Raw genomic sequence first — 17,862 nt, 5'->3', positions numbered from 1 at the left:
GGCATCGTCATCTCCTCCCTCAACCAGTGCCCAGACCTGGCAGGAATCTGACTTCTCTCACCCTCTTCTCCACCACTTTATCAATCATGAAGTCCTGTCAACTCTTCTCTTTCAATGTCTCTTCTATCGCCCCTTTTTCTCAGTTTCCACAATGACCCCTAATATTCAGGCCTTTGTCACCTCCTGTATATACTGATGACTCAACTATGCAGCTGCCTTCCAATTAGACTCACTAACTCCAACCTCTTTGTCCTTCAAGGTAACCAGGTTAATCTCATTTATAGTCTCTTGTGCAAAAACCTCAATAGCTTTTGATTTCCTACTAATAAAGTTCAAGATCACTGCCTGACAGTCAAATCCCTTCTCTATCTCCTGAACCTTTAATCCTTGCTTTAATTCTTATTACTCCTCTACTTAATCACTCAGCTCTAGCCATATATGACCTGTCCAAGAAGAGCAAATGAGTCTCTTCCCAGGTGCCGAGAGATCAAAAGGGGATGCCTGCCTAGAGCCCAGGTCTGAAAGGCTTATGAGACCATATTTGGGTCAGAGATAAAGGGTGCCAAGATCAATTAGCTATATCTTCCATTGTCAAAAGGATGGGGAGGAGGGATGGAAGAAGGGGGCACTTCATGATCACTTGTCTTTTCTATTAGTGTAAAGGCCATGATCTTGCTTTTCTTCCCCAGTAGAATTTCCCTATAGCCATTTAACACAGTGCCTCGCACTCAGTAAATACTCAGTAAATATTTTTATATTGATCCGTAGCTTTTTTGTTTGTTTGTTTGTTTTGTGGTACGTGGGCCTCTCACTATTGTGGCCTCTCCCGTTGCGGAGCACAGGCTCCGGACGCGCAGGCTCAGCGGCCATGGCTCACGGGCCCAGCCGCTCCACGGCATGTGGGATCCTCCCAGACCGGGGCACGAACCCGCGTCCCCTGCATCGGCAGGCGGACTCTCAACCACTGTGCCACCAGGGAAGCCCAATCCATAACTTTTTCTAAACTCATTTTGAGCTACAATAAAGCAGAAGCCCATAGTATAGAGCACTGGCTCTCAACCCTGGGGAACTTAAAAAAGAAATGCTGATGTCTGGGCCTCATCCCCATGGGTTCTGATTTAATTAGTCTGGGAAGGATCTAGCACTAGCAGTTTTTTAAAGCACTCTAAGGTCAAGAACCGCTGGTTTAAGAGAAGGGCAGTGGATCTCAGAAGTCCTGATTTTACTGAATAGCTGTGTGATCGTGAACAAATCACTTTACTTCACTGGGGCTCCATTTTACCTGTTAGAAAATAGTGCTTTGCCAAAATTCAAAAAGAGTCATGTACTAAAATGTTCATTGCAGCTCTATTTACAATAGCCCGGAGATGGAAACAACCTAAGCGCCCATCATCGGATGAATGGATAAAGAAGATGTGGCACATACATACAATGGAATATTACTCAGCCTTAAAAAGAAATGAAATTGAGCTATTTGTAATGAGATGGATAGACCTAGAGTCTGTCATACAGAGTGAAGTAAGTCAGAAAGAAAAAGACAAATACTGTATGCTAACACATATATATGGAATTTAAGGGAAAAAAATGTCATGAAGAACCTAGGGGTAAGACAGGAATAAAGACGCAGACCTACTGGAGAACGGACTTGAGGATATGGGGAGGGGGAAGGGTGAGCTTTGACAGGGCGAGAGAGAGTCATGGACATATACACACTAACAAACGTAGTAAGGTAGATAGCTAGGGGGAAGCAGCCGCAAGGCACAGGGATATTAGCTCAGTACTTTGGGACAGCCTGGAGGGGTGGGATAGGGAGGGTGGGAGGGAGGGAGACGCAAGAGGGAAGACATATGGGAATATATGTATATGTATAACTGATTCACTTTGTTATAAAGCAGAAACTAACACACCATTGTAAAGCAATTATACCCCAATAAAGATGTTTAAAAAAAAAAAAAAGAAAAGAAAATAGTGTTTTGCTGCATTAGATCCAAGATGCATTAAGTTCTAACAATTTTCTCTTCTATTTCCTAAAGAGTTTCTCTACCAGCAGAGTCTGGCTCTTACATTGAGGGATCTAAAGGCCTTCATCAGATGATCCCAGAATTGGAAGAATTGAAAAGCTTCAATTTACATTCTTCCAATGTACATTCTTCTTTTTTCTTCTTTTTATTACAGCCTGCTCTAGCCATTGGAAACATTACTTCTTAAATCAATCAATCGACTGATGATGGTAAGGGTAATTTAGGGGTCATTAAGCCCCACCCATTCTTAGATATGCACAACTGACACTTTCTCACATGCAAAATGCGCTTTAAGAAGAGTTCCTAAACCTCTGTTGTAACCAGGTTGTTGCCTCTAAGCCACCTCTTATGTAGAAAATTTGGAGTTGCCTAAAATCAGGACTTGAATGAGTCCTTATTGTTGTTTAGAACGATACAAGGGACTGTGTGGAGAATACAAAGAAACACAAAATCTTGTTCTGGGAAACTTAGACTATAACTGAGGAAAGAAAATTCACACACACACACACACACACACACACACACACACACAGGCACAATTTAGAACTAAATACAGGACCCTGACAGTAAGTGTTCAGGTAGCACTCAGGGAAGGGAAAGATCCATATTCTTCCCATCAGTTCCAGCTAGGTCTTTTTAACCTTAAAGTGCTGGTATCATTCTGACCCTACTTTCAGCCTTATTCATGCCATGACCAATTCCTGGCCATGGGGGGGGGGGCTCCCAGGATGCCATATAATTGCTGAGCATAGCAGGAAGTAGCAAGAAACATCTTCCACACTTCCCATCATCCCTGCCTTCTATTCCCCTAGTGATGGCTCCCAAATTCATACCCAAGTAATTTACAAGCAATTTAGACTAGAAAGAGGCTGAAAGGATGGGGGTGGGGAGAGAAAGTAAAGTGAATCCCAAACACCTACAATTGAGAACCAAATGTTCTGTTCCTTGGAAACAGTCCGGATGGTGCCGAGACCAGGTTCATCCAGAGAACGTGGTCAATGTGCACTCGGTAAAGGTCAGACACCTGGGCACTGTGTGCTGAGCAAGCAGACTTTCTGAACCTACCCAGGCATCGTAGCACTTTATCAACAGGTCTTGCAGACCAGTGTTCTCTGGTCATCTCCTAGGGGTTAACTCTCAACTCTAACAGATTCTCTCCTTGTGAGTGTGATCAGTGGTAGCTGAAGGCTTCTGACAGTGATGGCAATGGGTTCAACTGAGTCCTGACTCCCTGGGACCAGCACCAGAAACTGTCTTCCCTGTGCTAGACTTCCTTTGCTCAGTTCGGCCTCAGAATGGCCTTCTCTGGTAGCAGTCAGTTTGCTACATTCTCTCCAAATTTGGCTTCACAGGATGTGAATCATCTAATCCAACCCCTGATTCTACAGATGAGGAAATCGATCCCTTCTAGAGAAGGGACTTGCCCGTGGTCACCCACTAGGCGGTGTAAGCATTGTGATACTCTGATGGTCCGAAGGGTACATGAAAAGAAAAGGCCAGAGTTAGCCTTTGGCCTCTTATCATTCTAAATTCTCCCCATTCAGTGATCTCATCTACCCCCATGACTTCAATCTCACCTCCATTCTCATGACCTTCTCTCTGAAACTATCCTGAATGCCAGGTCCATATTTCTACTGGACCAAAAAAAGTTTTTCCATGGGTGCCCCATTACTGTCTCAAAACCAACATGCCCCAAATAGGACTCATCACTGGCCCCCAAATACCTTACAAACTTGATCCCCACTTTTAGATTCTCCATCTTATTTAAAGGCAGTTCTATCCATTCTGCTTTGCTAGATTAAACTAGGTCGTCAGCTTTGACCCTGCCCTCTTATTTCCTTCCACTCAGTGCCACTCAGGCTCCAGATCTACTGATTCTCATCATAGAATGCCTTCTTACCCATTTCCTGTCTATTTCAATAGACATAACCTAGGCCCCCCCATCATCCCTCACCTGCATTTCTGTGATATTTCCTTAATCGGTGGCCCTCTTTCTGGATTCTCCCCATCTGCCCCTTATTCATCCTCAATATTGCTGCCAGATTAGCTTTTCTAAAACAAAGATCTGTTATGTCATTCTCTTACTCAAAATGAGCTTCTGTGGTTGCTTTGCTTTCTACAGAGTATTGTCCAAACTCTCCAGTTGTTGTCAAGACTATCTACAATTCGGTCATACTCTGAAGTTCTTTCACTCTGCACCTGATCTAGCCACGTTTCACTACTCATTGTTTCTTCAATAGGCCCTGCAATTCCTTTTTTGACCAGAGATGTCCTTCCTTCCATATTACTTTGACAAAGCCCTATTTCTTCTTTAAGACTCACTTCTTTAATGAAGTCATCTCCCATCCTACACATTGTCCCAGAGTGGTTACTTTTAGCATTTTAAAGTTAATTTGGTGACATGCTGGTTATTGAGACTATGATAAGAATATGTTAGAAGAAGTAGTACAAAAGCAAAACCATGAGAAACCCAGAGAAGGTGGCCATACTGTGGCCTCTTTTAATGTGTTCTCTTTCTCCCGATTAATGGGTCAGGCCTCAGGCTGTTAAAATTCTCCTACCCTGCCACTGTACTTTGTACCTTTATTTTAGCTCTTACCACCTGCCTTTCATGATAGGTGTAGGTATAAAAGTTTTGCTTCCTTACTGGTTTAAAAGCTCACGTAGAACACCAGAGGAGTCTGAAACGATGGTGCCTTGACATTTGTCAATGTTATCACAAGGTTAATTAGCCTCTGTTGTAGTTATGAGTACAAGTAGGAGGTGATGGTCGTGAGAGTGGGAGGTGGCTGCATGTATGAAGTGGTTCCCATTATTGGCTTGGGCTCTGGGCCAAAATACCTTCTTATAACTGCATTAGGCCAGACAAACCTTGGGAAGGCACATTTTCCTATATAGGGTAGATCTAAATATAAATCCCCTCTATACTCAAGCCCTTCTCAGATCAAGCTTGGAAAGGCCACACTCAGTGCTTGTGAGTGGGGAAAGAGAGTTCAACAGAGCATAGCGTGAACCCAAATCACCTTATTTATACTCCTAGGGAAGAACCTACAGAAAACGTGGGGTCCTGGAATTTGACCACTGTGATCTGGATTTCTGGATGTAAAGGAGCGGTAAATAATGCTGAGAAGACTTGTCCTAGAAGCTACCATTACACAGTGACAAATATTACTGTGCTAAGAGGCTTATACACATCATCTCACCCTCCTAGCAATTCTGTGTGGGTATTAATATTATTATGCTTATTTTAAAGAAAAGAAAAAGTTTAGAGAGCTTTCGGTTTTGTGACTCATAAAACAGAGAATTTAGTGAGCTTTATTAATGTTTTAATGCATTTATTGAGCATTTTACTCCAGCTACTGTGCTAGACATTGTGGGAGATTCAAGGATCAATCAGATATGCTCCCTGACCTAGGATGCCACGGGCCAGTGGAGGAGACAGTTAAGTATTCAAGTAAGCCGAATTTTGTTATAGAAAGAGAGAGAGTGGTATTGACTCAGTGGTCTTACTTAAAGAAAAGGATTTGGGCCAGTGGCACTGCAAGGTAGACCAGACTTCCAAAGGCAGAGTTAGGAAGGCATGTGTTTTCTGGGAAACTGAACTGGAAACCCCTTCAGGGCAGAATCAAATCCTTTATGCATAGTTCAATTCAAGAGGTTTTTATCATGGACAGCCTAGAAGAAATGGAAAAATTCTTAGAAAGGTGCAATCTCCCAGAACTGAACCAGGAAGAAATAGAAAATATGAACAGACCAATTACAAGTACTGAAATTGAATCAAACAAACTCCCAACAAACAAAAGTCCGGGACCAGACAGAGGGCTTCACAGGTGAATTCTACCAAACATTTAGAGGAGAGTTAACACCTATCATTCTGAAACTATTCCAAAAAATCGGAGAGGAGGGAACACTTCCGAACTTATTCTATGAGGCCAGCATCACCCTGATACCAAAACCAAAAAAGATAACACAAAAAATTACAGGCTAATCACTGACAAAAAGAGATGTAAAAATCCTCAACAAAATACTAGCAAACCAAATCCAACAACACATTAAAAGTATCATATACTGCGATGAAGCGGGATTTATCCCAGGGATGCAAGGATTTTCCAATATCTGCCAATCAATCAGAGTGATACACCACATTCACAAATTGAAGTATAAAAATCATATGATCATCTCAATAGATGCAAGAGGTTTTCATCAAGCATCTTCTATGTACCTGCTAGGGTACTGTGTGTATAAAGATAAACAAGACAGAGTTGTTGCCCTCAGGCCTCTGGACAAACTCCTTCCTCAGTCACTAGCAGTATCTCCTCCTCCAGCCGCCCAAGAAAGCGCCTCACTCTCTCTCCCTCAATGAATACTTGATGGACTCGTTGACTTGACTGCCCCCTGCTTCGTCTAGGTCAGAGTTGGACCTGCTATCAAGAACAGCAGCTAGGGCTGGGATTCTGAGACTGCAAGACCATGGGAAAGAGTTTCACACCCTAAGACATCCGCAGGTCACTCTCTGAGCCCATCTATGAACATATTTCAGAGGAGGTTTGCTAACCTTCCTTAATAGCTCACCTAAAGTCCATCTGCTGATCCACACGTTCTCACCCTTGATGGAGGTACAACAGATGCTGGGTTCCCCGTGTTTGCTTGTGTCCTGTGTATACACGTGTGAGAGCTCGTGTGTGTGTGTGTGTGTTAGCACATGTAAGAACAAGTGATACTTCTCAGGATCACCAACAACATTGGAGGAACCCACATCTGGTTTCCTGCAGTCCTCTGCAAGGATGTTACCTATATCCAGGAAACCACACCAAGCCTGGCTAATTGACCTGAATGTCAAGGCACATCCTCTGGGAATCTCTACGGGCTTGTCTGAGAAGAGCTGTAAACATTCATAATAACAAAGGGAGAAAAAAATAACAACAGTCCATCTTGGCGCCCTGGCTGTAAATGGCTCATTTACTCTGGCAAGAGGAATGGAGTTTTAATGACAAATTGTAATGTCACACAGCAGGTTTCGTTGTGTGCTGTAAATTTTTCTTTTTTTTTTAACTTATTTATTTATTTTTGGCTGTGTTGGGTCTTCGTTTCCATGCAAGGGCTTTCTCTAGTTGCAGCGAGTGGGGGCCACTCTTCATCGTGGTGCGCGGGCCTCTCACTGTTGTGGCCTCTCATGTTGCGGAGCACAGGCTCCAGACGCGCAGGCTCAGTAGTTGTGGCTCACGGGCCTACTTGCTCCGTGGCATGTGGGATCTTCCCAGACCAGGGCTCGAACCCGTGTCCCCTGCATTGGCAGGCAGATTCTCAACCACTGCGCCACCAGGGAAGCCCTGTAAATTATTTTGAAAGAGGCACTATGCCTTAATAATAAGAGGATCGCTCCCTGCTGCAGAGCCTGGACTCAGCCGTGGAGTGAGGGCAACTGGAGTCCCCCATCCTCACTTCCACTCCCCTCCCAAAGCTTCCCTGCTCCATCTCCACGTCTACTCTCTCCTGACTCTCGGTCAATGAAGACAAGGTAGTACCTTTCAGAGGTGAGTTTCACAGCACTGCATTTTCTCTCCTGGGAGTGAGAAAGGTCAAGCAGAATTTCACAAGACCCAGAGCCAGAGGGCATAGGGTTCAAAAGGCATCTGCTAACTTGTCCTGTTGAGAACTTTCTGGTCTCTCTTCTACACAGGAGGAAGGAGCCCTGAGAACTGTGTTGGAAAGATTTAGAGGCATGCCAGGAGACCTCCAAGCTCATACCTTCCACATCTTTTATCAGCCATTGGGGATAAGAAGTAGATGCCACTGAAGCGCTGTGGCAGAGCTAACGCTCACTCAATTCCGCGCCCTCCACTAAATTTCCCAGCCTCTCTTGCCATTGGATGGGGCCATGTGACCAGTTTGGGCCAAAAGACTATAGTTGAAAGTGAAATGTATCACGTCAAGGTCAAGGCAAGTTAAGAGCCTGTGTGCCTCCCCCCATCTCTTTCCCTCTCTACCCCTCCATGGTGTTCTTGGAGGTCATCCATTCCTGGTGGAGTAGCCATGAGATGAAGGAAGGCAGTCATTGGGCTCCGTGTTCTAGTGAACAAGCGATAAAACTGTTATATTAAGCTAGAGAGATTTCAGGGTCTCTTTGTTACTGCAGTACACTCAAGCCTATCCTGACCAATGAAACCACTTCCTCGTGCTTGTGTTTCCTGGTACTGGGTAGCACGTCGCCATTCTGCTCCCATGCATTGGCCCTGTCTGCCTTGAGGGCTGACTGTGGAGCAAGGTCAATGCAATGAGACAGGCCTGCATTCCAGGCCAGCTCTGCCACTCACTAGGCAATTTCAGACAGGTTGCTTAGTCTTTCTGAGTCTCATTTTCTCCATCTGTAAAACAGGAGCATCTACCTTGTCAGGCTGTTGTGACAAATGAGGCGATCTTTGCAAAACCCCTGATGCGGTTCTTGACACTTAACAGGTGCTCAAAAATAGCAATTCTTACCCTGTCTTTCCCTTTCTTCCCACTCAAGATACAACGTGGTCCTGAATGAAGTGAGGCTAACTGGCCCATGAGAACGTGACCTGCAGAACTGATCTCATCGGCACTTAATGCTATTTAATGAACATCTATGTGTGCCACTTCCTGGTTATGTTTCCTTGGGAAAGCTACATAAGCTCTCAGTATCTCAGTTTCCTCATCTGCAAAATGGGGGAGTAAGGGACCTCCCTCATCTGGTTGTTGTGGGGATTAAACAAATGATATTAACTATATAACATGCTTGCAACAGTGCCTGGCACATGTAACCACACGAGATAAAAAGGTTATCTCCTATTGTTACTATTCTCTGACCCTTGGCTAATCTCACTTTGAAAAAGTTGTATCCCTGGGAGTGTCTCATCTGTTTATACATGAATTGGAGAAAACCTAAAATTCAGAAATGTCACTCGCGTAGTCCAGAAATCAGGTGACATATTTTCCCATGCCCTAATGTGTTTTAAAGCACTCTCCATCTCTAGATTGTATGGTCCAGTCAAGTGTTTTGGTTAATTAGAATGAGAGACTAAATATTAAGAAGAGAGAGGAAAAGGAAACTATGTCCAGATATCTAAGCTTAAGATTTGCTCTGCACTTGACGCACCCACTCATTTATCCTCTAAACATTTACCTAGTGCCTGCTGTGTTCCAGGCATCAGGCACTGTAGGTGAATCAGCCATTGTCCTCACACTCTGATGGGGATGACAAACACATGAACAGATAGTTCTGACATAGTATGGGTGGGAGGATGAAGGTCTGTACAAAGTAGTTTAGGGAAAACTAAGAAAGGATACCCAAAGCAGCCTGGGGTATGTGGAGTGTGTGTGTGTGTGTGTGTGTGTGTGTGTGTGTGTGTGTGTGTGTGTGTGTGTGTGTGGTGTGTGTGTGTGAAGACTTCCCAGAGGAGGTGACCTACATCTGAGTTTTACAGGGTAGGTAGGGGTTTATGGGCAAAAAAATGGGATGAGGGTATTTGAAGCAAAAAGACACAGAGACCGTTTATACTACTGCACTATAAAAAGATGGAGATGATGAAGGCTTGATAGAGAGGTAGATGGTAGATGGAAAGGAGATGAGTCCATCCTGAGATATGTCTGTGAGAAACAGTTGTTAGGGAGAAGGACGTGGTATTTAATTGGATGCAGAGCAAATCAAGGGTGGCTTGCAAGAATCCCAGGTTGCTCTAGCTCCAGTGACGAGGTGAGGGATGATGCTACCAACTGAGGAAGAGGCAGTCCTGTGGGGATCGTAGCTGTGATGAACGTCTGTGAGACCTTCACAGGGAGAGATGTCCCACAGGCAATGGAATATATGGCTAAAGGTGGAGATCTGGGTCACGTCAGTACAGAAGTTGTGGACAAAACCTGAGTGGATGAATAGATCAAGTAGACTGACAGGCAAAGTGAAACCCCGAGGAACATCAATATTGATGTATGATGGAGAAAAAGCTACCAGTGAAAGAGACAGAGACAGAAAGAGAAGAGCTAGGAGGATGCTCTGTTCTGGAGTACATGGGAGTGAGGAGCTTCCAAAGGCCAGTGATCAGCCTGGCAAACACAGCAGAGAAGCCCTGATGATCTCAGAGAAGTGAGATTGCAGGGGGCAGAGGAGTGGCAGGAAGTGGGACACAGAGACAGAGAGATGTTTGAGAAGTCTGGATGGGAAGTGAAGGTGGGAGAGGGAAGGAGTTGAAACGATGTTGGCGGGGGAGCTTCTGCAATGTTTTGGGGTCCACCAGGGCTTAGTGAGACACTCAGCTTCCATACAACTGTGTGGCCTGGAGTGGATATAACAAGCCCATTTCTGCATCAGTAAGGTGAACATAATAAGAGCTAGACCACAGGGTTCACAGGGGTATAGGGATCCAGGCTGCAATCTAGCTGCAGGGCTACCCTGGGTGGGTCCATCTGCTCCTGGAGACCACCTTATTCAATCGGTGGAGCTGGAGGATGACACAGGGTCATAGGAGAGGTTTTTAAAAGATAGATAGGGCTTCCGTGGTGGTGCAGTGGGTGAGAGTCCGCCTGCCGATGCAGGGGACATGGCTTCATGCCCCGGTCCGGGAAGATCCCACATGCCGCGGAGCGGCTGGGCCCGTGGGCCATGGCCGCTGAGCCTGCGTGTCCAGAGCCTGTGCTCCGCAACGGGAGAGGCCACAACAGTGAGAGGCCCGCGTACCGCAAAAAAAAAAAAGGCAGGTAGAACAGATGTGATAGGTAAAGACAGGCACATTCAGACATTGGCCCTCATAATGGCAAATTGTAATTCAAGTGCTGCTGATTTTTCTTGCTGAAACTGGGAGAAATTGTGGGTTTCCGAGATCATTGCCCTTGATGCTGGGAAATGTGTCAGTTACCGAATGTGACAAAGCCTGTGATAGTTTAGGAAGGCACTGTGTCTGTGTGAAAATCAGGTTGAAGTTCAGGGAGAGTCGAAGGTAAAGATCACAGTGACAGTTCAGAAGTGGTAAGTACAGTGAGAGAACAAGCAAAGAAATGGAAATGAGATTGCAGAGGAAACAAGGTCACAGAGAAGGGGGGGGGTCAAGGGCTGTCTTTTTTAAAAAAATTTTATTTTATATTGGAACACAGTTGACTAACAATGTTGTGCTAGTTTCAGGGACACAGCAAAGTGATTCAGTTATACATATACAAGTATCTATTCTTCTTCAAATTCTTTTCCCAGAATATTGAGCAGCGTTCCCTGTGCTACATAGTAGGTCCTCGTTGGTTATCTAGTTTAAATACAGCCGTGTGTACGTGCCAATCCCAAACTCCCAATCTATCCTTCCCCCGCACACGTCCCCCCTGGCTGTGGTACACATATACAATGGAATATTTCTCAGCCATTAAAAAGAATGAAATGATGCCATTTGTGGCAACATGGATGGCCCTGGAGATTATCATACTACGTGAAGTCAAACAGAGAAAGACAAATATCATATGATACCGCTTATATGCAGAATCTGAAAAAAAATGATACAAACGAACTTATTTACAAAATAGAAAAAGGGCTGTCTTTAAATAGAAGGAGGGACAGGAGGCCTCAGGGGAAAGTTTCCAAGACAGCAAATTCTCATCCTGGCGGGGGAAGGAGCAGTTAGCAATCATCCAGATTGCCCGGTCGTCAGGCAACGGCAGAGCTGGAGCCGGAACAGCTGGTTTACAGAAGTTACACACACAGTTAACAGCAGATTCGGGGCTAGAACCTGGATGCCCTGGCTCTTTCAGTGGCGTTTGTTTGCTTGAAAGGAATTAAAATGAAACAGTTAGCGTGCCTTGTTTTGGTGATCACTTCTTGTTGGATTGGGATGGGAAAGAGGAAACCAAGCTAAGAAACTAAGAAAACCCTCCATCAAAGAAAGTAGCAAATTCAGGAAATGCTGCAGGCTTCATTGTAATACATAGGGGCTCGGCCCCTTGCCTTACATACTATTTGAGTTGATTAGTGAAAATCCTGGTATGGTTGTGCTAAAACAAAACAAAACGGAATACAAAAAACACAGTTACGGAAGAGCCAACTCGTTTTACAGATGGAGGAAAGAGTTTGCCAAGCACACGGGGAACTGAGGCCGAGCTGAGACTGGAACTGAGGTGTTCAGACCTCCAGCCACAGGAACACCCTGTATGTGTGCAGTGTGGGCAAGCAAGTGGGGCTCTGGTGGCTTTGCCTTGCTGCTATAAGTAGTTCAGGAGGCAAATGTGGAGGAAACAGGACGCCCTTTGTCCCATCCTCCAGCTGCATCTCAGGGCAGCCTTTGGAAGCAGTGATTCTAGCAATGTGGTGTACAGGGAGGGCCATCTAGATGGACCGGGTAAATTCAGCTCTCTGCTTTGATGCTGAATACCTGGCTCTGTGAGCAAACGTGTGTTGCTTGTCAGTCCCAGGGGAGGCGGGACGAGACAGTGCAGGCAGGAGCTCAGGTAACCACAGTCCTTCCTCAGGCATCTGGGGATTCACCACACAACAGAACGAGCCCTTCACATCCCTTTCTGGGGGCCAGCCAGCAATGCACCTCTCTCCGCTGCCTGCCTCTTGTATCACCCTTGGCCCCTCTGCTTATCACTGACTGCTATCTTCTGCTTCTAACTTACTGCCAAGGTTGACACTCAGGAAAAGCCGAGAAAACACGAGGATGAAAATCTTTCCTTCCTCCAGAAGCAGCCCCTCCTCCCATCTCCCAAACCAAACAGATGTCTTCTGAAGTTATACAACATAAAGGGGAGCTTCCTTCCCCACTAGCACGGCAATAAAACCAAGGCAAGGTTCATCTGGTACCTGCAGTGGAATAGGCTTTGCCATTTGTTTAAGCCAAAAAGTGAGGTCTTGAAGGAAGACAAAAGAGACGATAGGATATCAGTGATGATTAAACTCTCTTGTGTTCCCAGCTCGGGCAGAATAACCTCCACTCAACAGGTTGGATGAGTGGTCCTGATGCCAAGCTGGGAGGTGGTCTGTCCAAAGATGGTAGATCTGTGGCCACTCCTTTCTTCACTGTCTCCTAGAAAAAGCTACAAGAGGGCCAGGGACCCCTTCCAGCATAGGCAACTAATACTCTCTTCTTCAGAGCAAGGTGCATTGACGCTGGAGAGGAGCTCACACTGAGCATGTTTTTGGCAAAAGCCATGCACAGTGGGGAGAACTCAGGACAGGGTGACAGTACACAATTGGTGGGGACCAATGAGGTCACACTATGTCAAGTACCAAAGCCAGAATTCCACTCTTGATGGTGATCATTCCAAATGCCCACATTCAACTGATCTGACAGGAATTCAAACAAAAAAGGTAATGGAGATACAAGCTTAAGGGGATGCTGTGATGAAAACCCGGCTCTGGTAGAAGCAAAACTCTGGGGTTTGGAAGAGCTATTGCTGGGAATGCAGAAGAAGATGGGGTATCAAAAATGACTGAGTCAAGAGAAAACCATGGTGATGGTGAGTCAAGCTCAGGGAACAGTTCTCTTTTAAAAGCCTGGATTTTAGCCCACTTTTTACTTTAAGCCCTGTTTCTGTTTTCTGTGCTTCTCTTACTTCATGCCCCAGCCTACCCCTAAAATTCCCCTCTATCTTCCTTTCTTCCAGCTGGTCCCTGTGGAGGGAACTTGTTATCCCCCAATCCCATTTTGCTAGCACTTTTGGCTCTTTGCTTTTGGGTCCTGGTCCAGCTTGAGCAGTGCGATAGAAGTAAATTAAGCACACACACTTACAGCCAGTCTAGGGAAAAACTGTGACACCAGGCACTTTGCCTTGGAGCTTCATGGCTCTTTCTTTCCTGACGCTTTCTTCTGGTGTCTCGTTTGCTGCTTTGTCTGATCTCCCAATCAACAACTGCTTTTGGGAAAAGTCCTCTGACGGATCGTGTTTCCTCTCCAGGGATGTTTCATTTTAACAGGGGACTGAGCTTTCTGACAATTTTTTTTGTTTATGATATTTCAGACAAAAGCAAGATAGCGGTGATTAGAAAAGGGTGGGCTTTCTAATTTTCATCCCCTGCATTTTTACCATTCCTTGATCCCCACCTAAACCACTTCCGGCCCCAAATCTGGTCTTCTCCAAGTCTGTAAATGGTACCATGGTAAATGGTAAATGGTACCATCATCCCCTCACAATTAAAGTAAAAGACTGGATACCATCCCCAAGTCCTTCCTTTCCCTCATTCCACATCCAGTCCATACACGTTTTGTCATTCGTCCTGTTCTTTGGTATTTAAACTCCACTCAGTTCTCCAACTTCCACAATCATCTTAATCCATGCCACCATCACCTCTCACCTGGAGCAGCCCTTTACAAGTGATTTACTAGTCATCTACTTCTATCCTCACCACCCTTCCTCAACCACCACCAGTCCATCCTTATATAGCAACCTTTAGAACATATATCACATCATGCCATCCACCTGCTTAAGATCTCTCTGGGTTTGTATGCAGAATCATGGTAACCTCCTTACCATGGGGTTATGAGTTGAATTGTGTGCCACTAAAATTTACGTGTTGTAGTCCTAACCCCTTAGTACCACTGTATGTGACCTTATTTGGAAATAGGGTTGCTGCAGATGTAATTAGGCTAAGATGAGGTCACAGTGGAGTAGGATGGGCCCCGAATCCAGTACGACTGGTGTCCTTAGAAGATGGCCAAGTGAAGACACAGACACACAGGGAGAATGTCATGTGATGATGCAGGGAGGTTGGAGTGACGCAGCTGCAAGTCAAGGGATGCCAGAGACTGCCAGCAACCCACCAGAAGCTAGGAAGAGGCAAAGAAGGATTCCCCTACAGTGGGTTCGTGGCTCTGCTGACACCTTAATTTTAGACTGCTAGCCTCCGCAACTGTGAAACAATAAATTTTGGCTGCTCGAAGCCATCTGGTTTATGGTACTTTGTTACGGCAGTCCCAAGATGCTAATACACACAGCTTCTAAGGATCTGTATGGTGAGGTTTCTGCCTACTTCACTAAACTCCTTTTATGCCATCTCACCCGTACTCCAGTAAGGCATTTTCTTCATGTTCTAGAACACACGTTCTAGAACACAGGAAGCTCGTTATTGCCTTTAAGGCCTTTTCCATTTAACTTTGTTCCTCCAGCTCTTCATGTAATTGGCATCTCCTTAACTTTTTGGTTTTGCTTTAGATGTCACCACTTCAGAGGAACCTTCCCAGACCACCCTATCTACATAGGTGTGACGCACCCTGCTTCTTTCCTTCACAGCACCCATCTCAACCTAAGACTGCTTCATTTTTCTAGCCATTTGTTTACTTTATTCTGCCACTGGACTACAAGCCGCGTGAGGGCATGGACCATTAATGGAGCTGCTGTTCTAAGCTGAGTTTCGTGGTCAGTGTCTCGAAAGAGTTTGTTCATTAATATAGCCTTGGCGTTTTGCACAGGGCTCAGCACATATAAAGCACTCAGTGAATTTTCTGAATGAATAAATGAATACTACATTTAAGGCTTGTCCTGCTATGTCTCTCTTTATCGAAGAAAGGAACACCTGCCATGAAGCATGGAAGGGCTGATCTATGGAGGTAATAGCATGCTTTTGTTGGAGTCAGAAATAAAATGGAAACCAGGCCTCCAAGACCTGTAACTCAAGCTTTTTCTACCAGCTCGTGCTGAGAATATCATGAAAATCTGTTTCTCTATCAAATTTTTAGAAATTAAGTCATATTTTAAAGTGGTGAGGGAGCTGGTCACCTAAAAGGAATCCTGGGGTAAACCAATTTAAAATGAGTGACAATTTAAAATGAGTAAAAGGAGTGACAATTCCTAACTTGTGAAAATTCATCTTGGTGGTTACTGAGGTAGTTGGTATCGAGGCACGAACGCGATTCCTGCCTCTGAAAACTCAATGATGCTGATTTGTACCACCCGCTCCGAGGTGTATGACTTTTTTTTTTCTTACCTCGTTAATAATTCATTTTTTTTTTTCAGGGGAGAGAGGCCACTAAAAACTTCGCAGGATTTTTTTTTTTAATTTTAGAATTTTATTTATTTTTTATACAGCGGGTTCTTATTAGTCATCCATTTTATACACATCAGTGTATACATGTCAATCCCAATCTCCCAATTCATCACACACACCCCACCCCACCCCCGCCGCTTTCTCCGCTTGGTGTCCATACGTTTGTTCTCTACATCTGTGTCTCAATTTCTGCAAACTGGTTCATCCGTACCATTTTCCTAGGTTCCACATATATGCGTTAATACGCGATATTTGTTTTTCTCTTTCTGACTTACTTCACTCTGTGTGACAGTCTCTAGATCCACTGAAGTGGATGACTTTTCGCTACAAACTCCTTGCCTTCAGCCCCATTGCAGCGTCGGATGCCAAGTACAATGAGCTAGTCGACGAAACCACCCACCAGTCTATCTGATTTGAGAGCTGGTGGTGACTTTTTAATTTTTTTGCTAATTTGGAAATCTCCCAGAACCTTGTTAATTTGACTCTCTGGGGGAAAATGGGATCTTCAGTTCACCTCTGTGGGGGGAGAAGGATGGATGACTTGGCATGACCTGTCCTTTAAGCAAGTCTCCTCACTCTCCATGCTGGGCAATGATTCACGTCCACCGCGCCTCGGTCCATCACCCCTCTCAGTTCCTTCATACACCTTTCCTGGCGCTCTTCAGGAAGGAGAAAGGATGGCATGTTCCCCGAGATCCTGCCTTCAGGAGAGGGGAGGCAGCAGGGTAGGGGGTGGCCCTGCTCACACTGCCAGCGGTTGCAGCCCCTGCCCTTGAGGGGGTAGGTGGATGGCAGAACTTCCTGAGGGCCTACGTGATTCTAGGGAGCTATCAGCCTCAGGACTGCAGGAGCCCAGGCTGTGCTTTCTCAAATAAAGAGAGAGGCCACTGAAAAAGAGGCCTTCATCTCTACACTGTAAGTTCCAAGGGGCAGGGATCTTATCTATTTTGTTCACTGCAGCATCTTCAGTACCTAGACTACTGCCTGGCACATAGTAGGGACTCAGGCATCTTTGTCGACTGAAGGAAAGAAAGGATGAATGACCATGTATGCTTCCACCAGCCATATAAAGCAGCTTAGATGTGACAGACCTTTCTTTGAACCAGTGGTGTCCTTCTGCTCCAAGCTCATAGCTCTGCCCACTGTACCACCCATCTAGATCCAGCAGACTGAATTCTGGCTCAAACCTCTCCCATCACTGCACCAGCTGTAAGCTCCTGGAAGGCAGGGGACTTGGAGCTCTGCTTTTACAATAACCATCTCCTCCCTCGTTCTCCATGCTTGAAGTTATCCAACTTGCCAACTGGCCCCGATGTGGATGGTCTTTCTGGCCCAGTCCAGTGCTTTGCATAGAGCAGGTTCCAATAAACATTTGTGAAATGAGCGTGTTCCAGACTCCCAGGTGGGATGAGGACACAGGGCAAGGAGTACCATGGTCTCAGTGCTCTGTTTATCTGGCTACATGTGGACAAACAAATGGTCTTAGCTACCTCGGAGGTTAAGCAAGGAGGAAAATAATATAGTAGGTCTCCCGCTGGCTCTCACTTAGAAAACACCTGCCCGGTGCCAGGCACTGTGCTAATATGCATTAAATATTTAACAGGATGTCACACTCACTGTCCCAGTGCTGGCAGCTGGAGTGCAGAGATGAGGCAAAGAGGCCTTAAGTCTCCCCAGTCTTAAAGAGAGCAGCCAGCACTTGAGGCCAGACACCTTCCTCAGGACTCTGTAAAAGGCCGCTGAACTGGCTCTGTTCGCCCTGTCCCCCTACTATATCACTCTAGCAACCCTCTTCCCAGCCCATGAAACAGAGAAGGAGAAAAGGAGGGGGTGCCTGAGTTGCTGACTAATGGGGAGATTTTGGGGCTC

At 45.4% G+C, this 17,862-nt stretch overlaps 1 protein-coding gene across 6 annotated transcripts in view; it reads right to left on the bottom strand.

Annotated features, from left to right (window-relative positions):
* The window catches only part of SLC8A3 (solute carrier family 8 member A3), a 127,764-nt gene that overhangs the window by 81,285 nt on the left and 28,617 nt on the right, over positions 1-17,862 (bottom strand). The gene's annotated exons all lie outside the window — the stretch shown is intronic.

Source organism: Phocoena phocoena, chromosome 2 (assembly GCF_963924675.1).
Source record: "Phocoena phocoena chromosome 2, mPhoPho1.1, whole genome shotgun sequence".
Lineage (NCBI taxonomy): Eukaryota > Metazoa > Chordata > Mammalia > Artiodactyla > Phocoenidae > Phocoena > Phocoena phocoena.
Note: the sequence above shows the minus strand (reverse complement) of the source record. Positions and strands in the feature narration are given on the sequence as shown.